We start from the raw sequence: 25,029 nt of genomic DNA on the forward strand, positions 1-25,029 counted from the left end.
CGGTGGTTTATTAAAGCCTGGGGACGGGCCCGTGGGCTTCCGGAAAGAGCTGCTGCACCGGGGTTGGAGCGGTGGCTGATTATAAACTATGGGGCTGGGGGAGGTAAGGAAAAAGGGGGGTTTCCAAAAGAACTTTCATATGCTAATGAAGACTCGCAGGATGCTGGAGGCCTTGCCCTTGTCAAGTTAAGGTTGTTTACCCCTCTAGTAAGGAATTAACATTAAGACAGTTGGGAACTTCCTAAAGGAACGTTACACTCTATCCGCTTCAATTATCTGTCCATGGGCTGCAGGTTAAAAGGGCATTTAAGTGTATCTATATTTCCTTCTGGAAGCTAGGTTATTGATGATAGGAATGCTTTGTTTTTGTAGATTGCTAAGACATTTGTAAACTGAGGGAGACTCTGGTCTTGTGGGATTGTGATCTCTATAGGTTAATTACTTGTTTTTCCTCTAGGGCAGCCAGGAGTGCCTGAGGAATGTCACATAGATCCCATGGAGGGGGTGGGGGTTGCATGGTGTCAGCTTCTGCTTTGTCGTCAGCTTCCCTTCTGTTCCCTTATCAGGAACAAACACCAGAATGGCTGCTAGAGCTAAATGCCAGGAAACTGGACATCTGAGCTGGAAAGGGGTCTTGAACCAGACAGTTTATCTGGAGTTGAAGCATGAGCAGAAGGCTGAAATCAAAACCTAGCCGAGAGGAACCAGTAGATTATTGCTGGCAGAGAGGAGAACAATAGAGGAAATTAAAGGCCAGTCAAACAGTGGGGTCGGTACAAATTAGCAGACAGAAATCGTGCAGCAAGAAATATCTGTTTAGGAGCAGCAAGCCACCTTTGCATTTCTCCTTGAGGAACTGGTTCCAAAACGTGCTCCTGAGAGGTTAAATTTGTGGAAGAGGGATTGGTTGCTAAAATGGATCCTGACAGGCCGAGAAACAAAGATTAAAGACAAAGGCTGAAAGACAAAGAATGGGGACTCGCTGTGTGTCGGAGGAGTCTTTCAATGACAAAAGCCTGGGGAAAGAAACAACATGGGGGTGGGAGGGGCTCCTTTCACGCAATATAATATTGCTGAAGAAACTATTTTACATTCCTTCCCTTCTTTTCATCTAGCTGTTAGACTTTAAAGAATTCTTGAAGACTGTGTTTTATGCTTTGATCTAACAATTAGTCAAGTTAATAAAAAAATAAGCAAGAGAATTGGAAAAAATTATGAAACAAACGCTTTAGTTGCGTTTAAGGTTTATATATCTCGCACTGACTTTTAGCTATGAAACTAACTTTTTCTCGTTATGGGAGGAGAAAATATTTTTTTAACTTTTTACTTTGGAATATTTAAAATCTACACAAAAGTAGAGAAGGGCACAATGGACAACCATTTATCCTCTGGTAGCTTCAACAATCATACGTTTCCTGCTGTTTTTTGTTTTGCCTATTGTCCCCATCATCTGCTGTTCTTGTTTTCAGTTATTTTACAGCAAATCCTGGATTCACATTATTCACGTAGAAATGCTTCATTATATGTATCTAATAGATTATGATTTTTCCAAATTTAATAATAACAATATCACACCTGACAATTCTATAGTAACGCCTTAAGAACAGCATTTCTTTGTCTATAGGAAATAGAGCTTGTACTATCTCTTTCTTAGATCTACGTAGCACATAAGATGATTTGTCTTTCTAGTTTATAAATATACAAGAGACACTTTGAGTCTCATTTGTAAACAGGCCATAAATTACTATTTTCCTAAGAGTGTAAGTATTTCTGAGAATACTGACAATGTCATGCTGTAGATGCACTATAGAGTCAGACAGAACATCCATTTTATTTCCTAATACTCTGCTTCTAGCTTTGACATTTCAGTGAAAAGAGGGTTGGGATGGTATCAGGGACTATCATGGTTGAAAAGTAATATTTCGTTTCAGCATTGGTGGGACTAAACATCTGTCCAACTTTAGATGTTATCTTTGGCTAGAAACCTGTATTTACTGTCACAGCCCAGACGGAAACCAGGTGTGAGGGATGTGTGTTAACTCTCTGTTAACCAGGAACTGTTATAGGTGCTAATGTGAGAGATATTAGACATAGATTCCTCAGGAAGTTCAAAAAGAGTCTGGAGAAATAATTTTATCCACCTGTTTGCTTCTAGAAAAGTACACAACGTGCATCTGAGATATTAGAAAGAAATCATCAGGGGAACTGCTTACCTAAAGTCTCTGCACATTCCTGCGAATTCCAATAGCCTTGCTTACAAAAGAATAATATAGAAACAATTTTTCACTTGTAAGAAGATAAACATTATATGATTAGTCTCCGTCACTGATTGTTTTTTGAGGGCTCATTTGCCCCAGGCTTCATGTTTAATGTGAGTTCATTTTCTACTCTCAAGGCATTCATGGGTCATGAGGTATGGTAAAATAGGGAAACATTTTATGGTTATTCATTAATACTGCAACATATACATTTAAAAATCATAGAGAAGTGGAGGCTAATTTGGCTAGAGACCGGATGAAATAGTAGAGGACCAAATGGGAAGCAAGCATCGAATCTAGTAAATATTAGGTACAAAGTGAATATCAAAAATTAAATAATAAAGTATCTTTTCTGGTTTACATAATTTCTAGTGGGCCATGTGCTTTTTAAGAGATTGTAGTTACATTTACCCAAAACAGATGCCGTATAGAGAAAATGCTTAGTAGCAGGAAAATGTGGGCATCGGAGTCAGCTGGACCTAGGTGTACATAATATTTCTTCCACTTAATTATTTTGTGTGACCTTTGACATCTGTTTTCTTTTAATATCAATCGACTTGGTTATATAATAGGGATAAAAATCTCAATATCAATAAATAGTGATAAAACATAGGAAACGTTTAGCACTCTATAAAGGTTAATTCCATTTCCTCCATTAACCATATAAAAGAAGAGTCATGGATTAATTTTGAGATGGAGTAGGTGGGAGGACCATTGTCACTCAGGAGGAAATAATGAATTTGATAGGGAAACTATATATTGAGCCTTCTAAATGAGCCCAGAAGAGTATAAGATCCTACGGGGAGCATACACTTTATAGTATTCATTTTCTTATTTTACCAGGACGTGCATCAGTTTGAACAAGGTAGGTGCCCAGTGAACTAGTTGATTAATGAATATCAAAAACTATTTTTGAGATTGAAGTTTATATATCTCAATACAGGCTTTTAGCTATGAAACTGACTTTATTCATCATGGGAGGAGAAAACATTCACTGTGATCTAGCTCCATGTCTTATATAAGCCAAGATGAATCTGGTTTCCTTGGCAAGCAGGCATGAGTGAAAGGGATGGAGCAGATGCTTGCCTGCGAAAGTAAACCCAACTCCAACTTTGTTGTACTTGGAATGGCATGATCTTTGACGTTGAAGTGTCACAGAAGGCAACTCAGAACCACACTGGAACTTACTTCTACGTGGCCTCTAACCAACTTGACTCTTGTCAGCAGACCCTGCTGTCATTATTCAAGGACTAGATGAAGGAATCAACTCCACCATCTTCCTCATTATTGTTGTCGCCCCTGGAGTGGGTATAATCACCATAGTACTGTTTTTGAACTATTGACCCTGCAAAACACAGAGATGGAAATTGCCCTATAGGCAGAAAGAGAAGAACAAAGAGGAGGAAAACCAGCTTGCTGCTCAACAAGCAGAAAAGTGCAACACACATAATTGTTAAGTAGAAAGAGCTGTTTGCGTCTGACTCTTGATTTTGGTTCAGGTCATTATCTCAGGCTCCTGGGATTGAGCCCTGAGTCAGGCTCCTCGTTCAGCAGGGAGTCTGCTTGTCCCTCTCCATTGGCTTCTCCCCCTGCTCTCTCTTTCTCAAATAAATAAGTAAATAAATAAAATCTTAAAAAAAAGAAGAAGAAGAAGAAAGAGCTATTTGGTTGAAGGTGACTTCTACTACTGAGGTTTCCTAAGGGAGGAAAGAGTTGGTAGAAGAGGAAGGAAGAGACATTACCCTTTGTGTTCTGCAGTCCCATAAAACAAGTGTTTCAGGCACCCATTCCCTTGTATCCAATCCATCCACAAGCTCAACTCCCCTGAGTTCACTCTAGTCACTAGGAATTTCAGTCTCAGTGTTCCACTAGTGAGAGGACCTCTTGCTCTTTGTTGTGTACTTAATCAGTCCACTCTTAAATTCAAAATGGAAGATCCTGCCCATGTCTCATCATCCCCATTCCCACTGCCCTTTGCTCCTAAACATCAGACTGAAGACTTTGAAATCTCAAAACTGCAACTTATTTCTCATGGTTTCATGACTAAGTGGGAACCAATTTCTTAGTCCAGAAGCAAGACTTTGAAGGGAGTGAGTAGCAAACAGAGGGATAGAAATCAGAATGCTGTTCTTCTCTACATATTCCCCTGTTCCCCTCACCTGAGGTTCTGGAGTGCCCGTTCCCAGAGCTGAGCTTGATACCATTATTAAGGGTGAGTGACCGACTAGGTTTCAACTCAACAACCATCTCTTATGTGCCTTGGAGGAGTATAAAAATCATAAGAAACTCCACCCTGGGTCCGACAAGCAGCTTACTTAGCCCAGTGTTCTGTCCCTGAGGTGGAAGTTAGAGTTCTTCCATTAAATTGGTCTCATAAATGAAGGGTTCTAAACATATCCGAATTCCTTTTCATAATCCAATATAGAGTAATCATCTGTGAATTCACATATGACATACTAATTTTTTTTTTTTTTACCCATATAGGTTCTTAGGGTAGAGTTCCAATGTTTATTCTCTCTTTCCACAAAGAGGTATGTATTTTTATATTCTGTAAACTATTTCCTTTAAGCTTCAGGAAGATTCTTCTGGTAACAATGTTTACCATATGATTTTATGATTCAGCTTCCTTCTCTGTACTTTGGTAAGAGTATATTCACCTTTAGAGAAGGTGAGTAGTCATAAAAACAGATATTTTCTCCCAAATCAGACATGTATGGGTCACTCAAGTGTTGGATATGGTAAAGATAAAAGTGATTTTATGATAATCGGGAAAAAAAGGCCATGATACCATATATAGAAAACCCTAAAGCTCCCACCAAAAAACTATTAGATCTAATAAATGAATTCAGTAAAGTCGCAGGATACAAAATTAATATACAGAAATATCTTGTGTTTTGATATGCTAATAGCAAACTATCAGAAAGAGAAATTAAGAAAATGATCCCATTTACAATTGTATCAGAAAGAATAAAATACCTAGGAATAAATCTAACCAAGAAGATGAAAGACCTGTACTCTGAAAACTATAAGACATTGATGAAAGAAATCGAGTATGACACAAATCAATGGAAAGATATACTGTGCTCATGGATTAGAAGAATTAATATTGTTAAAATGTCCATGCTACCCAAAGCAATCTATAGATTCAGTACAATTATTCTAAAATTTGTAGTATTCTAAACAAAGTATTCTAAAATTTGTATGGAACCATGAAAGACCCCAAATAGCCAAAACAATCTTGAGAAAGAAGAACGTAGTTGGAGGCATCATGCTTCATGATTTCAAACTATCCTGCAAAGCTGTAGCAATTAAAACAGTATGGGACTGGCACATAAACAGATAGATCAATGGAACAGAATAGAGAGTCCAGAAATAAACCCATGCTTACATGGCCAACTAATCTGCAACAAAGGAGGCAAGAAGATACAGTCAGGGAAAAAGTCTTCAATAAATGATGTTGGGAAAACAGGACAGCTATAAGCAGAAGAATGAAATTGGATCACTTTTTTGTGCTGTATACAAAAATCAACTCAAAATGGCTTAAAACTTAGATGTAAGACCTGAAACCATAAAACTCCAAGAAGAAAGGATAGGCCGGAAGCTCTTTGATTAGTCTTAGAGATATTTATTTATTTATTTATTTTTGGATCTGTCTCCTAGGGCAATGGCAACAAAAACAAAAACAAGCAAATGGGAGTCCTTCAAACTAAAAAGATTTTGCACAGCAAAGGAAACCATCAACAAAACAAAAAGGCAACCTATTTAATGGGAGAAGATATATGCAAAGAATATATCTGGTAAAGGGTTAACATCCAAAATATACAAAGAACTCACACAAATCCATATAAAAATAATCTGATTAAAAAATCAGCAGAGAACATGAATAGACATTTTTTCAAAGAAGACATACAGCTATCTGACAGATACGTGAAAAGATGCTCAATATTACTAACCATCAGGGAAATGAAAACCAAAAGCAAAATGCAATATTATTTTACATCCGTCAGAACGTCTATTATCAAAAAGACATGAAATAACAAGTGTTGGTGTGGACATGGAGAAAAGGGAACCCTGGTACACTACTGGGAATGTAAACTGGAACAGCCACTATGGAAAACAGTATGGAAGTTCCTCAAAAAATAAAAAGTAGATCAACCATATGATCCAGGAATCTCACTTCTAGGTATTTATCTGAAGAAAATAAAAACACTAATTTGAAAAGATATATGCACTCTCACATTTATAGCAACATTATTTACAATAGCCAAGACATGGAAACAACCTGAACGCCCATTGATAGATGAATGGATAAAGATGTGATATATATACATACAATGGAATATTACTGAGCTGTAAAAAAGAATGAAATCTTGCCATTTGTGACAACAGGGATGGACCATGAAGTCATTATGTGAGTGAAATAAGTCAAAGGACAGATACTATATAATTTCACTCACGTGTGGAACCTAAAACAAACAAAACCACCAAACTCAGAAAAAGAGATCAGAATTTTCTTTTTATTGGATCTATACAAGAAGATGGATGTTAACTGAACCTATTGTAATCATATCACAATACGGTTGACCCTTGAACAACATGGGTTTGAACTGCAAAGGTCCACTTATATGTGGATATTTACAGTTTAGTACTATGAATGTATTTTCTCTTTTTGTGATTTTCTTTATAACGTTTACTCTAGTTTACTCTGTTGTAAGAATGTAGTATATAATACATATACAAAACATGTGTTAATTTATGTTATCACTAAGGCTTCTGGTCAACAGTAGGCTATGAGTAGTTATGTGGATTTTGACTGTGTGGTGAATTGGCACCTTTAATCCCTGCATTAAGGGTCAACTGTGTATGTAAATCAACCATCGTGCTGTATGACTTAAACTTATACAGTAATGTAGGTCAATTATTTCTCAGTGGAACTTGAAAAAAAAAAAACATTAATTCTCCAAGTTCAGGGTTCTTCTGTAATGCAAATCACCAGGTATGCGTGCATCAGCTAGGGCCACCAGCATGGTCCTTCCCTATGGAACTTGTAAGACATGGAGAACCAACACAAATGAAAATGAAGTTTAAGTAATGAAGTCTTTTGTCTCTGACATAGCAATCTGGAATTTTCTGCCACTGTGAAACAGTAATGAAAAGGGTAAAATCTCATACCCTGCACAATTCTTGGTATCAGTCAGGTAGCTAAAAGTGAGGGGAAGCAAATGGGGAAAAAGAAGGACTAATGTTATTAAGGGAGGCACATGTGGTGATGAGCACTGGGTGTCCTATGCAACTAATGAATCATTGAACACTACATCAAAAACTAATGATGTACTATATGTTGGCTAATTGAACATAATAAAATAAAAAATAAATAAAGAGTTAATTTGACACCCCAAAAAAGAAAAAGATATATATATATATATATATATATGGCTAGTGATAAACAATACAATGAAAATTAAATAGCATACATGTAAAAATATGATAGAACCTTAAATTCTATGCACAGCATATCTAGGATACAAAGTAATTACTAGACAGCTGTGAAGACAGGCATAGTCCAGTCAAAAAAGTGAGTGTGTAAATTCACCGTTTGGTAATGTGTTAAAAGAATTAGATTAGAAAGAATCAGGGTACATAAGCCTTTAAGAAGATAATGTCCATAATATCCTAATCAGGTCAGGACAAGAAGAAAAGGAAAATCTTTTTCCTTAAACAAAAGCATCTCTACCCCACCATCAACACCAAGAAAAGCCTCCATCCATTTGTATCAATTCAATCCATTTAAAAAGCATCTAGTGACCACTCTCCTCTCCATGGAATGGGCTGTCAGCTCTGGTAGGTGCTAGGAACTCAAGACTGGATTCCAATGGAAGGCAGGAAAAGTAATTTGGAAGATACCCCATAGGAAATGACCCTGATAACAGCAAGTGGTGACTTCAGTCAGTACCTGTCAGGAAAGTTAACACATTCAGAATTAGGTACTTGAAATTTGGGGTTCCATACAGAATTCACTAATAGAGATGGCCTAGGGAATGTCCCCACAGTTGAGGTTATCCTATGAGATACAAAGTGACATTCCCGCAGAGATTTGGGCATATTTACCTACGAATAGCTGAGGATAAAAGCAAAATAAAACAGCTTAGGAAAAATGTCCCCTCTAAAGAAGCAGATGTATTGCAGCATAGAAAGTTCAAGGCATTTGACCCCAACTGCTGGATGCTGAGCTAAGAGAGTCGGGGAGGATGAAGGAGAGGAAGAAAATAAGTAGAATACGGATCAGAGGATTGTAGAGCAGCAGTACCAAGATCGGCAAGGGTGGAAAGAAGATGGTTAATCACGTTTAATATGGTTAGGAAGTAAAGGAGGAAAATACTCATCTGGAGAAGTATTGTCCCACACAAATATAATGCAGGCAGTACTTGCCATTTTAAGCATTCTAGAAGCCACATTAAAAATGTGAAAAGAAACAGGTGAAATTAAGTTAAATAACATACTTTATCTAATCTGTCCCTATCACCATTTCAAAATGTAATCAATACAAATTTTAATAAGATATGTTACATTATTTTTCACCCTAAGTGTTCAAAAGCTGCTGTATATTTTGCATGTATAACACCTCGCTACCGGAATAGCCACATTTCAGGTGCTGAATAGCTATGTGCAGCTGATGCACATAGACAGTGCAGATCTAGACTAGGAAATACATAATCATTAAACTTGATGGGGAGATTTAGGAAGTTCTAAGAAATATATAATTCTATATAAAGGTACAGATCAATTAAAGAACTTGCTTTTGGAAAATTAATTAGAAAAGGAATGGGTAATGAAATGTAAATTCTTAGAATACGAGAATAAGGTCTCTAAGTAGAATGAGATTAAAGGTTTCCTTGCAAGGGAAGATAAGGAGGAGTTAGGGTAAAGAAAGAAAAAAATAATCTTCATTCCTGATATTATAGCTCCCATGCTGTACGTTGGGGGCAGCAAGCCCTATGAGAAAAAAATGTAAGCACGATGTTTAAAGGGATATATGCTTAAGGATTAGTATGGATTTTGAGCAGAGTAATCTGTGAAGAAAGAATAAAGCTCCTGAGCAAAGATTAACATTGAAGCGGTGAACAATTAAGTGAATTAATAGAAACAAGTCTTTTTATAAAATTTGGAAAAATAGATGGTAGATATTTGTTAAATGGCAACATCTGGTACATTTAAAAAAACTTCTAATTTGAAATAATGCTACACTTGCAAAAGAGTTGCAAAGATAGTACAAAGTATTCTTATATGCTCTTCCCTCAGCTTCACCTAATGTTCCATTTTACAGAAACTTGGTATACTTATACAAAACTGTCATTAATATTAGTGCAATACTGTTAAATTAACTACAGACTTCATTCAGATTTCTCCTGGTAAATTTGTTTGTGTGTCCCGGGGGGTGGAAGGTCTGTGTTTTCTCTTAGAAATTTATATGGAGAGATGAAGAGAAAACTGCCCATGGGAATGATCCAGGACTCGGTGGAGGAGTTGGCGAGATGCTGTGGAGGGCCTCATGCATCCAGGTGGAAGAGACTGATTCTGAGAGTGAATCTGGAGACTTCAGCTGATTGGCTGATTAGCAGTCATTGAAAATTGGGAGAAAAGTTAGGATCACCAAAGGATGCTGTGGTCAGAAAGGAGCTGAGAAGTGGAAACATGAGTGCCTAGAACCGCCTGATAGGATATAATCCAAAGGCTTAACTGAGCAGTCAGAATACTTCATGTGTGGATTTTATACCTCTGGGGTCCAATTGAACTGTTCCTCCAAAAAAATAGAGGTGAAATAGGCTATGATTGCAGCAAGAAAACTATTTTTTCCCTTTTATAGAAACTTAAAGCAAAAAGCAATCCATTAAATTTAATGCTACAGTCTTTTTGATTTGATGATCTCTTTTTACACATTTGTTTGATAGACAGGCTTGAGAGTGCTTTGAAAATTAGAATATTTATTATGAAGAATCTCCACAGAGTGCTCTTTTACTTCTAAAGTCAACAGCCTTCAGTAGGTACCATGCAAGACGCCATTGTTCTGAAACACCCAGGACTCTGTCACATTCTCCTGAATATTCATAATAAATTCATGTTTTTATTAATGATCTCAGGCATCCAGCTCTGCATCTGGAGATTCCAACCCTCTTCACAAATTTCTTGTAACGTTTCCCTTATAGGTCCATTTATCAAAAAGACTATTTAACAACAAAAAAGGGGGAGAGCAGATAAGAAGAGAAACTCTTCAGTTTCACTGTGCTTCTGCATCAGAACATTTTATAAAGAGGCTCTCAGAATCAATTCTGAGAGGCTCCCCTACAGTCCTTTATATGGCATATCTGATTATTGCTGATGTCAGGATTTGTTCCTGTTATTCTTGGAGGCCAGCATCAGATACTGTGTTGTAAATGACTCTTTTCAAGTGTAACTTAGATTGTCAGGGAAAAATATAAACAAAAGTGAAATGTGGGCCAAAATAAATATTAATTTAAAAACCATAACCCTAGGTCCAAAATGAAGTAACTTTTTTAGCTAACATCTGCAGTTTGCTAAACTGTCTGCACTTGGAGTAAATGAGAAAAAAAAAAAAAGGAAGAAAGAGCTGAGTAGAGAAAATATTAGCACTAATAGGCACAACAGTTTATGAGAGAAAGCAGACTTAGAAGTGAGATGTATACTCTTCCCAAAAACCCAGTGCTAATCTGGTCATGAACACTTCTTCCCCAATCCCAGTTTGTTTGAGCACGTGAGAGTCTTGATTCTTCCTTGGACCATAGCGCGGCTCTCCCCAGGACACCAGTGCAGGCTTTCCTCTAAAAGCCTGCTGTGCCATGCAGCCTCTCACCGCCCTTGAAATAGGTCAAATTTGGTTCTGCATTTTCCCAGAGTTCTGCTCAGGCTTCTGGAATTGAGCCAGTAGGGAGAGTCCTAGGGGAGAAATTTCACTGCCAAGGAAGATGTCACACCAGCTATTTATTTCTTTATGGGCTAAAGGCTTTCTCATGTAATTGAACAGATGCCTTCGAGTCTTAGGCTTAATGCACTTTACAGTTTGCCAAGCGCCTTCCTATTATATGGAGACATTTGCCTTCACAGTAATAACCTAACCCTATGGGGAGATAGCAGAAATTAGTATTCTTACTTTTATAAAATTAGGAAACAGGCTTAAAAAGTTTTATTGATTTGTTAGTTCTATGTATTTTATTCCCCCTTCCATATTCTTTCTGTTATATTACCCATGATCATCTTCTTTATTTTTATAATTATTTTATTAAAACATATATGCAACAACTTTGCAACAACTTTATAATGCATTCATTCAAATGATCAGAGAAGTAGGTTTACAAACTATCCTCATGCATACAAAATGTAGGAAGTGAAAATATATATCTATCCTGAAACTCTAATATAGGAATGCTATAATTCTGCACCATTTCAATTGCTAGCCTGTCTTCTAGAACTTTCAGTGAATTGAAATATTTAATTTTGAGTCTGCTACAGCTGTTTTCAATAAAAGAAACTTGTTTGGTGTTTTCTTCAGTGGTTTAAAACCTGTTATGAAACATAAATAGACATGAAACATTTAGCATTTGTTAAAGGACAGACAACAAACATTAAACATTTGTCAACGTTAATCAAGTTATGGGTCACATTTTCAAATTTGGATACCTCTTGTATCTAGAAAAATGTATGTAAGTCCCAAAGCTGGGAAACTTGCCGTACTTGCTGGAAACCAGCATCTTGATGCTGATGCATGCCGATGTCTGTGTACGCTTACAAAAATAAATTATAATAAATATAATCTTCACACCACAAAGTTTCTGACCACATAAGAAATAATCTTCAGGTGCCTATTGTTTTCAAATCCGTATTTTGTCATAGACTTTAGAATAGTAAAATGATGTAGTTAAAAAAGTCAAGGATTCTGGGGCACCTGGGTGGCTCAGTCGTTAAGCGTCTGCCTTCGGCTCAGGTCATGATTCAAGGGTCCTGGGATCGAGCCCCGCATCAAGCTCCCTGCTCCGCGGGAAGCCTGCTTCTCCCTCTCCCACTTCCCCGGCTTATGTTCCCTCTCTCGCTGTGTCTCTCTCTGTCAAATAAATAAAGTCTTTAAAAAAAAAATCAAGAATGCAAGCAGAACTTCCTTGATTTTCCAAGGCAGTGTATATACAGCAAAGGACTGAAATTGAGGAATGAGCCCTTTATCAATTTGTAAGATAAATATTCAACTGAAGAAATACCATTGAAAGTTGTTCTACTCTATGGTTGGGAACAGCCTTGGTTTCTGTTTCAGTACGATTAATACTGGGTCCCCTGGGGTATAATGGATTCCATGGATTTAATGTGTTACCTATAGTGTGTTTAACTGCAATATATTTTCAATGAACTTTGAGTTCAACAATTTCATTTCAGATATGGAAAATGTCAACACACACTTTCAAGAGCCAGAACTTACTGCTGTTATAAAAGAAATATGTTTCAAAAACTTTAAAGAAACTAACTTCACAGTCTTAATATTTCTGCAGGGTTAAAAACAGAATGAAAACTAATATGATCCCTGCAACACTTTCAAAAAATATTTAACATGGATTATAAATACAAAATTGTCATAAGGCCCATGGATGCTGAATAACAGAATGAGAATGTATTGGAAAAATGTACTTGCCAATGTGAATACCTGACATTTACTTGGACACAGTACTCATTTGATAGGAAAGTTGCTTGAAATTAAATTTGAAGTTTTCTGATAAGACAGGTATATTTTGCACACCACTGCTGTCTACCTGGAGAAGTGCTATGAAAAGGTGAATAAGTCAAAGTATTAGAAAATTCCATCACAATTTTTGGAAGAATCTTAGCTTTTTATTTATTTATTTTTAAGATTCTACTTATTTATTTGTCAGACAGAGAGAGAGCACAAGCAGGGAGAGGGGCAGAGGGAGAGGGAGAAGCAGGCTCCCCGCTGAGCATGGAGCCCAATGCGGGGCTTGATTCCAGGACCCTGGGATCATGACCTGAGCCAAAGGCAGACGCTTAACCAACTGAGCGTCCCATGACTGGTCTTGTTGTAAGACATCATATACCGCCAGCTACAGGAGTGGGGCATCTTGTAAAGTGGCTAAGAACTCTTTTGGAAGAGTGACTGCTGTGTTCTTTAAAAAAATGGCATACTGATTTCTATATCATAGTGACCCAATAATATTTGTTAAATGAAAGGATTCAGCACTTTAAAAGATTATTTTTAAAGGCTTCGATAAGTGTGGACCATCTACCTGACATGACAGTAATAATGCCTTGATTGAAACTTTGTCTAAGCCTACAATAAAATTTACTTTTGCCATAGAGAGAAATCTTTAAAACTAAAGAAACAGTAATTTATATCTGAAAAAATATTCAGTAATCTCTGGTAAATGCAATGTATCTCACTATTTGATCTTTTTCAAAACAAAATTTAAAGATATAAACATTATTCCTGGTTTCTCTTTTTTAAGGAAGCAACCTACTTTTATTGGTTTTGGTAATTAGATAGATGTCCTCACTACAGCTGTGTGTCAAACATTTATTCGCAGTCACCATGACAAGATGCCTTTGAATCTTACTTTAGAATGAGTTGTCACTTTATTAATCATTCATTCATTCATTCATTCATTCAGTTTTGAACACCCTGTAGCCAATGTGGTGATTTGTCATGTAGAGAAATAACCTTGGATTAGGTGCCGAGTACCACAGTGATTTGCATGTTTTTGTTGTTTTGTTTTCTTCACAGGGGTTGAGACTCTATGTGAACTATGTGAAGTAGAAGTTCATTGGAATTGACATCTAAATATTTGTTCTAACCACAGGTACTTACAGTGCATGCATGTTAAGAGGACCAGTGAGGAATAGGAAAGAACAGTGCTCCAAATGTCAGGAGCATTGGAATCCCTAATCCACAATTAACAAGCCAACATTGGTTATTAATTTATACTGTCTAAATCTGTTGCCTCATTTGTCTAATGGAAGGTTTGGAGTAAGTGAGATCAAGTTCTATGTCTCTCCTACGTGTTTTTGTTTTGTTTTGTTTTTTGTAATTTCTGATTTTCAGTTTAAGTTGTTTTAAGGTCTTTTGTTTCCTTAAGATATATACATTCCATATTAACTATTTTAAAGTGAATTATTGATGACCAAATTTAATCTTGTCACAAAATTTCATTCTGAAAAAAATTTACAAGCGGCATTAAATTCTATGTTTCTCCAACGATTATTGTAATTAAGCCATTTGTGTCCAAAAACTAACTTTGGCTCTGATAACTGAAGCAAAGGCTTTGAAAAGTCTGACCCTGGAAATAATTTCACAACATATTACCACACAATTGGAAAAAGAACTTTCTCTTTCTCTCTGCCTGTCTATCTCCCTGTCACTTTCTCTCTCACACAGGCACACACAAAAATAATTAAAAGAATAAAAATTTGAACTCTTTTTTCATTTTTAAAATTTGGACTAAACATTTGATAATAAATAAATTATAAAATAGCTCCAAGTCTCAATTTTAGGAGTATGTATATAACTTGCATAGTTGCATGAAATATTGTAAGAATTAGGTAAAATAAATGTGTCAATGCTCTGAAACTGGAAAACCAATTAAGGCAGTCTTCATAACTGCATTTTTAATTTTTTAATAATTTTTTATTGAAGTATGATATTTATACAGAAAAGTACAGTTTCATAAGTGAACAGCTCAAGAATTATCACAAAGTGAAAAAAATACATATAATTAACACTTAGGTTAAAAAAATAGAACCTCAGGAGCTAAGAAGCCCCCTTCATATTTATCCCCATAATGACCGTCATTCTTCATCCCAAAGTTAACCAATATTCTAATTTCTAATGCCATAGATTAGTTTTACTTGGTTTTGAGCTCTACAAAAATGAAATCAACATAGATTATGTATTCTTGTATATCTAGCTTCTTTCATAAATAAGATTTATCTGTGTTAAAACATGTAGCATTTGTGAGTGACATTAATTTGTTCATTTCCATAGCCATACAATATATCTTCTTATATGAATATACCACAATTTATTTATCCATTCTACCACTGATGGACGTATGTATTATTTCCCGTTTTAGGCTACTATAAATAGTGCACCTATGAACAATTTGTACATGTCTTGGCTACACATGATACATACTTCTGGTGTTTTATGTTGTTGTATGTTAAGATTCAGTCATGATTGTTTTAACATTTTATTTAGGCTTTGTTTTTGGATACATAATAGAAGTATACAACTATATTTTTGTCATTCGGTAAGTCAGCATATACAAGGTCTATGCTATAAAAATCACTAAAAAAGTTAATTTGAAGGAATACTTGTTGTCAAAGCCCATCCATATTCATACTTAAAAAAGTGGAATTTTTAGTCATAGGGTATATTTTGGTTCAATCTTAATTGATAGCGCCAACAGTTTTTTCAAAGTGATTGTATTGAGTATATAATATCCTTTTTTTCCATATCCTTGCCTGAACTTAGTATTTTATCTCTTTTTTAATTTTAACCATTATACTGTGTGTGTATGTTTGTGTACGTGTGTGTGGGTGTAATAGTATTTCATAGTGGTTACTATGCATTTCTCAGATAAAGAAACTGAGCTTCTTTTTAGACGTTTATTAATCATCTGATAAACTTTTTTTGATAAGCTTTTTATTTGGGTGAAATGCCCTTTCAAGAGGAGTTTCCATTTTTTCTATTGTTTGTTTGCTTTTGTTTTGTGTTTTGTTTCTTACTTTTCAAATTTCTTTATTTTTATTCTTGGTACAAAACATTGGCTGGTAAAATGCATGACAAATATTCTCCCTTCACTCTGTGGGTGACCAGTTTTCTCTCTTAATAGCATCTTTTAACAAATAAAAAATTCTTCCCTTTAATGTGCTTGTATTTTTGAAAAATTTTTATGGTCATTCCATTTTTATGTCCTATTAAATTTCTAACGACTCCACAGTCCCACGAAGATGTTCTTCTAGAAGCTTTATTGTTTTTTGTTTTGCCTTTCAAATCTTAACTGTAATTTTTCATGGAGAAATTTCAAAAGCATATTCCACAATGCCAAGGTGAGGTCAAAATGAAGAAGTAGAAAAAGAAATTAAAAAAAAAAACAAAAACCAGAAATCATTTTCCCTGACTAAGCATGTGCTTTTGTGTGGCTATTAAAATATCTCTTTGTGTTGGATTGGAGGACTGAGATTAAAGACTGGTTCCTTCTAAATATTAACTTTCCTTTTGGTTTAACAAGCCCAGGGCATCAGAGAGATTGCCTAAGTGTTTACAGTTCTGCAGTTTGTCATTGGCCCCAGAATTCATCCAAGAAGCTGTCAAATATCTAATTTCTATTCTATCACAATGAAATAATTATTGTACGTGATATTTTCAGAATTATTTGTTCTTTTTTCACTGTTTGCTTTTGTTCCCCTTGTGCCAGGATGAGAATTCACTTCAAGGTTTTCAGATAAATAAAGGATTTAATGAGTTTATTTCAAGGATTATAAATCAGTCATTCATGATTTATTGCAATATTTACTATGACTATACTGGAAGTAAACCAAAAGAAGAAAAATAAATCTGAAAAAATAAACAGACAAGAAAGGGGCAAATAAAAAGAAAAAAGAGTGAGGGCTTTACATGAAAATGTTTACATACATACTTAATTTTTTTTTCTTTAACTGTCAGTATTTATCAACCTCCTAAAAAAGAATACAATTATTTTATATTCAGAAATACACTGTTACTATTATATAATAGTATGAAGGCCATAAAATATACAAATATCCCCAGGGCGACCACATTAGCAAATAGGTGTTTTATTTTTAATGAAAGTCTTTCACTTTGGTTTATTTATTTCACAGTCGTGCAGCCCTTTATAAATTAGTTTTGAAGTTCTAGAATCACAAAATGAATTTAAAAGTCATTACATCAAATGTGAAATCCAAATTATTACACAATTTCTAAGTTCTTAATTAAGACCTTCCTTATGGAGCTGGGCCATAATTGATCATAACTGGTAAGAAGTTCATGCAGTTAAAAATATCCATGACTATGATATATTTCTTAGTGTGCCAATTTTAGATATATGCATCTGAAGTTAATTAAAACATAGTATGCATAAAAATGGCTAATGTTTAGGAAAATCATAGTTTCATGGGTGGGCCCTTTTTCATGCTAAACATAGTTAATTTGGTAGTCCCAGTAGGGTCTGGAGTTTTAGCTGAGTGTTAGCACACAATAAAAGGCATCTATTATCTGTTGACAGTGAATGACATGCTAAAGCTTCCATAGTATTTGTCCTCGCACAACTGTCTACCACCTACTGCGTTTAAGGTGTCCAAAACTAGGCCCTTGATTAGAGAAAATAGAATTTGTTACATGACTTTGGTAGTTTGAACATGAACAAAGTAAAAAAAAAAAAATTACACGCTAAGGTATTAAAGTTAATAGAGACAACTAAGAGATAGTAGCAGTAGAAGTGAATCAGGAATTCATTCGGCTGCAAGCAACTTATGACCTGACAACAGTGACTCAAACATGATAGTGTTATTTTCTTCATTTTGAGCCAAGTTTTAATGGGTAAGAGGCCTTAATGACATTAGGACGTTTTTCTCATGGTCAACATATGCCTGTTGCAGCACCAGTCACATTTCCAAATTTCAGGTAGGAAAAAAGATGAGGGAGAAAGCACAACAGCAGACTTGTAATTTCATTGGATAGAATGTTAACACGTGTTAACACATGGCCACCCGTGAGTACTGAGGAGTTTGGTGAGCATCTAGTACGGATATAGGAGAGAAATTGATAGGAAATGGATCTTGACAGAGCCAAATTACAATGCTTTCCACAGTTGGTACAAATCATCGCTAGATGTTAAAGCTATACAATTTTCAAATGAATTATTTTTGAAATAAGTGAAGAATAAGTAAATACATTACTAAAAAATAGTTTTAGATTTATAGAAAAATTACAAAGATAGTAGTGTGGAGTTCCTGTATACCCTGCACCCACTTTCCCCCTTTGTTAACATTTTGCCTTAACAGGATATATTCGTTACAACTAAGTAACCCAACTAAACTTTGCAGGTTCTTGGAATTTCACTAGCTCTTCTGTAATGTCTTTTTCTATTACAGGATCGCATCTAAGATACTATGTTATATTTAGTCGTCATGTCTCCTCAGCCTCTGGTATGTGGTAGTTTCATTGATTTTCCTTGTTCTTGATGAACTTGATGATTTTGAGTTCAGATCCAGTATTTTGTAGAATGTCTCTCAATTAGAGTTTGCCTGAACTTTTCCTCAAGGTCAGTTAGACTGGAGTTACAAGTTTTGGGGAGGAAAAACACACAGGTGAAGTGACGTTCCCAACAAGTTATACTGGGGTGCATGACTCAACATGACTTATCACTGATGAGGTTAACCTTGGTCACCTGACTGAGGTAGGGTTTATTAGGTTCCTTTAGGAAAATTTGCTCTTCCCCCACCCTTTTCATACCATACTTTTGTGAGGAAATTATTATGCACAGCCCACATGTAAGGGAGAGTTATGCTTCAACTACTTGGGGGGCAAAAAGTACATATAAGTATTTGGAATAATGCATGGGAGATTTGCCTCTTCTCCCCCATTTATTTCTTTATTTAATCATTTTTATAATGATATGGACTCCTGGATATGTATTTTATGCTTTGAGTTATAATCCAATATCACTCTATTTATTTTGTAACTCAAATTGTCCTAGCTCTGACTTTGGGAGCTTTTTTGATTTGGCTTCTTTGTCTTTTTGACTACTCACCCTCCATGGTTTATTTTTTTTTTTTTGATAAAGGATTATTTTCCAAAAATAGTAACTTTGAAATAATAAGAATTTTTTAAATATGTCCTTTAACAATCCTAAAATATTCATTAAAAATAACCACAACACTAGTTTTTAGGATCAATAAGTTTAAGAACAAAATGTAAATATAATGACAGAGAGGCAACCTGGCGTAGTGGTTAAGAACATGGGAGACTATGCTTAGGTTTAAGTGTCAGCTGCATCATTTATTAAGTAAGCAACACTGAGCAGTGACCTAACCTATTAGTATATCATTTTCATCTGTAAAGAGGGAGTAGAAAAAATTCCTATTTCATTGGGTCATTGTGAAGATTAAATATTAATGCATGCAGTATTTGGAACAATGCTTGGCACAAAGGGAGTGCTCAAAAATACAATTATTATAATATTGCTATGAAGGGCAAAATTCCTGGAAGAGGGAAAATTAGCCGAAAAGCATCCATTGCTCAAATGTTATTTCATAATTCCACTGAGCTCTTCAGGTTTCAGCAGTTTGATTACTAATCCTGGCTCAATAGTGATATTTAATGATTTAGAATAGAAAACGAGTGGCCTGTACTTACTGTTGTGATTGGCTAAGTCAAGACAAATATGACTGCTCTAAAATGTAATCATCATATGAATAATATGTTAACTGTGAATGATCAAGACTGAGGAAGTTGATAAAATAATGGGTGACACGGAACTATTGGGGCATCTGGGTGGCTCAATCGGTAAGTGTCAAGACTCGATTTCTGCTCAGGGTAGGTGGGGCTCTGCAGTCAGCAGGAGGTCTGTTTCTCCCTCTGCCCCTCCTGCTCATGGTCTCTCTCTCAAATAAATAAATAAAATCTTAAAAAAAAAATAACGGGTGACATGGAGCTTTTAAAATTCCTAATAATTAAGAAAATGTTGCACCAAGTCAGTTACATTTTAGAATGTGGATCATTCTTCACTAAATGGTTAATTTTTTCAACATAATACAACTTTATTTTTTTAAATGTATCAAGATATAATTCACACACCACAAAGTTCACCCTTTTAAAGTGTGCAGTTAAATGTTTTTCAGTATATTCACATTGTGAGCAACGATCACCACTATCAAATTCCAGAATATTTCCCTCACTACAAACAGCAATTCCGTAACCCATTAGCTGACACCTCCCATCCTTCTTGCCAATAGTCCCTGAAAATCACTAATCTACTTTCTGTCTGCACGGATTTGCCTATCCAGGACATTTCATGTAAGTGGAATCATACAATATGTGTGGCCTTTTGGGTCTGAGCCCTTTCACTGGACATAATGTTTCCAAGGTTCACCATGTTGTATAGCATGTATAACTACTTCATTCCCTTTTATGGCTAAACAATATTCCATTTTCATGAATATACCATGTTTTTCTTGTCCATTCGTCAACTGATGGGCATTTTAGATGTTTCCATTTTTAGGGTATTATATATAGTATTAGATTGCTATAAACATTGATGTATATTTTGTGTAGAAATATGCTTTCATTACTTCTGGGTATAAACTTAGAAGTGGAATTGCTGGGTATGATGATAATTCTATGTTTAACTTTTTGAGGAATGTCCATGTTTTCCACAGTGGCTGCAGTATTTTACATTTCCACCAGCAATGTATGAGGATTCTAATTGTTTCACATCCTCAAAAAAAAAAGGAAAGAAACTCACTGTCATCCATTTCTTTAATACTAGTCATCCTAATGGGTGTGAAGTGGTTTTGAGTTGCATTTCCCTGGTGGCTAATGAGTTGGGCATCTTTTCATATGCTTATTGATAATTGGAGTATATTTTTTAGGGAAATATGTCTATTCAAATGCTTTGCCTATTTCTAAATTGGGTTACTTGTCTTTCTCTTGTTGAATTGTGAGAGTTCAGTATTGAATACCAGAGTATTTGAAGTATTCTTTTTTTAAAATTTATTTATTCATTTATTTAGTAATTTCTACACCCAACGTGGGGCACAACCTTAGAAGTCACACTCCTCTGACTAGCACTTGAGATATTCTTTTTATGTGAATTTATAGGTATTTACTCATTTAAATTTTCATTAATAAATCAGTTCTATTCATTGCTAATGCAAGGCTATCATTGCCAATAATCTATAGTATTTTTATAGAGCCCAGGCCATTAGGGCCAATAAACACATGGGCATTTATCTTATTGATAAACTCCTTTAAAAGCAAAAGAAAGGGGACAATTTTGATAAAACTCTGGATATGTACCCAAAGCTCTAACTTCTTGAAAAAACAGTTTTTTTTCCCCATTAAAGTACAGTGTTAGCAGAATGGAGTGGAGAGAGTCAAAATATAGTGGATAAAGAATACCTTTGAAACCTATCTGTGTAGAAGTATAGCAAAGGAGGGGTGCCAGGGTGGCTCAGTCAGTTAAGCATCTGACTCTTGATTTTGGCTCAGGTCATGATCTCAGAGTTGGGCTCCATGCTGGGTGTGGAGCCTACTGAATAAGATTCTCTCTCCTCCTCTCCCTCTGCAGCTCCCCCCTCCAACACTCATCCTTATTCTCTCGGGGGGAAAAAAAAAAAGTATAGCAAAGGAAATTTCAGTCATAAGTAACTTGTGACTAAATGTGTTAATGGGACATTTTTCAAATTCATTAATAATGTGTTTATGCCTGAAAACTTCAAAATATAAACACATATTGAAACCTCTATTCATAGTATGGGTCTAAGAATTTTAGTGAAAGTATATCTTTAGAAGCAGTGCTAGAAGGGAGGGAAGGATCGATCTGGAGATCCACCACTGACCCCTTCACCCCTTTATGACCTTGGAAACCCTACTTAACCTGTCAGTGCTTCAGTTTCCACTTCTACAACAGGGAGTAATAATAGTACCTATCCATAGGATTACTCTAAAACTAAAACATGAATACCTGTAAAGCTGAGCAGGTAATAACCGCTCATCAAATTTTAACTACTGTTATTCATGGGCTTGACAATATATCATGCCAAGTTGAACTGTCTATATAGCTGTTTGTGTGATCCGTATATGTTTCAAAAATCTATGCATGATGTCTTTCATCCCTATTTATCCTCATTCTATTTCTTTTTTAAACATTTGGTCCTTATATTCTCCAGCAAATTATGAACAAAGATTTATATATCAACAGCATTGTTTCACAATCACATAGATACTTTATTAAAATAAAATTGGCAACTTCTGGAAGAGAGACATACAAAAGATTTTCTTTGTCAGGCATTCTTTGCAGTTATTCCTATATCCTAACTGTGGGCAGGCATTAAAATGATTTTATTGAGTACATTATGTAACAAATGTTGGAAAAGAGTGTTTTAACTATTCATAAATAGAGTATATAATATGTAGGGAAAAAATCCTAATAAAGGACGCAATGGAAGCAATTACAACATTTGCATAAGTTGAAAATATTCATATGGTTTTAACAAATCACATTTCCCACAGAAAGACTAAGAATGGGAAGAGTATGGATGGAAATTACAAATTTTCATCAATTGTTGAAAAGTTAATGTTCTGCTTTTTGTCTCTTTCTCACTCTTCAAATGAAAGCCTTTGGGCAAACATGAATGTGTCTGTACCTAAGAATCTATTTATTTTCAGTTGCAATTTCTGGTATGAAATTTTCTCTGGGAATGTTACCAAACAGCAATTTCTTTTATTGGCTCATGCTATTTGAAGAAATCATTTAGTATAGCAAAAATAATGGTAGTTTCTGCATTTATCAATTATCAGCATTTACCATACTGGAGCACAGGATGCAAGTGGCAGAAAAGGGAGTTCTAGTAATCAAGCAAGAACCATGTGGAATAAAGGGAAGATCAGGGGATAGAAAATTACTGATTGAATCTCAGCTGTTGACTTGGGTGACCAAGATTAGACACACACACACACACACACACACACACACACACACAACCCATTCAGCCTTGACTTGTTAGTGGGTTATCCACATTTCTGTAAATTCACTAGCATAGAAGATTGCTTCATCCCTTGCATGGCCTTGCCTGCACAGTTGTGGCTATGGACACTTCAAGGTTCTGTGAGTTCTTCTACTAGTTTTCAACCCTACAAGGGTGTTTTTCTACCAGAAGTATATTGGCCATAACTGTCTATTAGTCAAAATAACTGCGGCAGTTTTATAAGGCCTGAGAGTGAATATTTCCCAGTCTGCTTCTCTTTCAATTACTAAGAATGCAAAAATAACCAATAGTTTGACCTCTTAAATCACAAATTGGATAGGCTTATTATTAAAGTATATTGTAAATGTGTTTCCCATTATTTAGCTCATTTAGCATGTTCAGCAACAAGCATTCAAATATTTTGAGTTTTTTTTTCTTACTTCACAGAGGACATTAGATTTTCAAGCCATCAAGTGATAATTTAAAAGACTAGAGTACAATGGGAATATTGCTAATAGGTGATCATTAACCATTTGCATTAAAGATAAAGAATATAAGATACAATATGCTCAGAAATTATTTTGTTTTGTGCTAATCATTTTGATAGTCCTCACTGTGAAAAGTCAGCATTATTGTTCAATTTGGAAAATTATATGACTGTATCATATATCACATGTATATATATATTAAAAACAAAGAACTAGAATTAAAGTGTACATGTAAAAATTATTACCCTGTAGGTTGAAAAAATGACCAATAATAGAGAAGTGAAAATTGTTTCAAATCCAATGTACCTGTCAAGTTTACCTATGTTTCATATTAATATTAAAATATTGCATGATAATGTCCACAATAGCCGAACCATGGGAAGAGCCAAGATGCCCTTCAACAGACGAATGGATGGATAAAGAAGATGTGGTCCATATATACAATGGAATATGACTCAGCCATCGGAAAGGATGAATACCCAACTTTTACATCAACATGGATGGGACTGGAGGAGATTATGCTAAGTGAAAGAAGTCAAGCAGAGAGAGTCAATTATCATATGGTTTCACTTATTTGTGGAACATAAGGACATTAGGAGAAGGAAGGGAAAAATGAAGGGGAGGAAATTGGAGGGAGAGATGAACCATGAGAGACGATGGACTTTGAGAAACAAACGGGGTTTTAGAGGGGAGGGGGTGGGGGGATGGGCTAGTTCGGTGATGGGTATTGTGTAGGGCACATATTGCATGGAGCACTGGGTGTTATAAGCAAACAATGAACCATGGAACACTACATCAAAAACTAATGAGGTACTGTATGGTGACTAACATAACATAATAAAATAAAAAAATAAATAAAAATTAAAAATTAAAATTAAAAAAAGAATATTGCATGCTGATTAGTATGAATGAGTATATCCATTCATATCTATTTTTCTTCCTTAAAACAAGTTGATGACTTTTATCTTCAGTTTCATTTATCTGAAAAATATTTGTAAAACCTAAGGAAATATGTACATTGAAAAAGTAATCTTTGGTGTTAATTTCAGTGCATGCTTTGGATTTTCTCCAGTGTAGCTGAAAATACCAAAACGCTATAAAAAGTGTAGAATAAAGTATCTGGTATCAGAGTTTCAGAATTTGGTCATCAAGTAGTGATGTCATGTGAGATATCTTTGACAAGACCACAAAATTAAAGTGACCTATCACAATTAATTACTATCAACCGCAGTTTAAAGATATATTGACTAGCTGCAAAGATGAGCAGGTGGAACAATATCCATTCAAATATCCTTGTCACACACAGTTGGGATCTGGTCTCAATTCAGGCATTTCATTCAATATATTATAATGTGATTTTAAAGGGGGGAGATTTTAAAGAGTAAGTCTGTTCAATCTCAGCCTGCAAAAAATATAAAGACTGCTTATATGAATGTAATCTATAATTCACTTATCCCGATATATTTTTTAAAAATTAACGCATGAGGAGGATGTTCTTTTTATTAGTT

Source organism: Callorhinus ursinus, unplaced genomic scaffold, assembly GCF_003265705.2.
Source record: "Callorhinus ursinus isolate GAN/ISIS: 27379988/994484 unplaced genomic scaffold, GSC_fseal_2.0 scaffold4, whole genome shotgun sequence".
Lineage (NCBI taxonomy): Eukaryota > Metazoa > Chordata > Mammalia > Carnivora > Otariidae > Callorhinus > Callorhinus ursinus.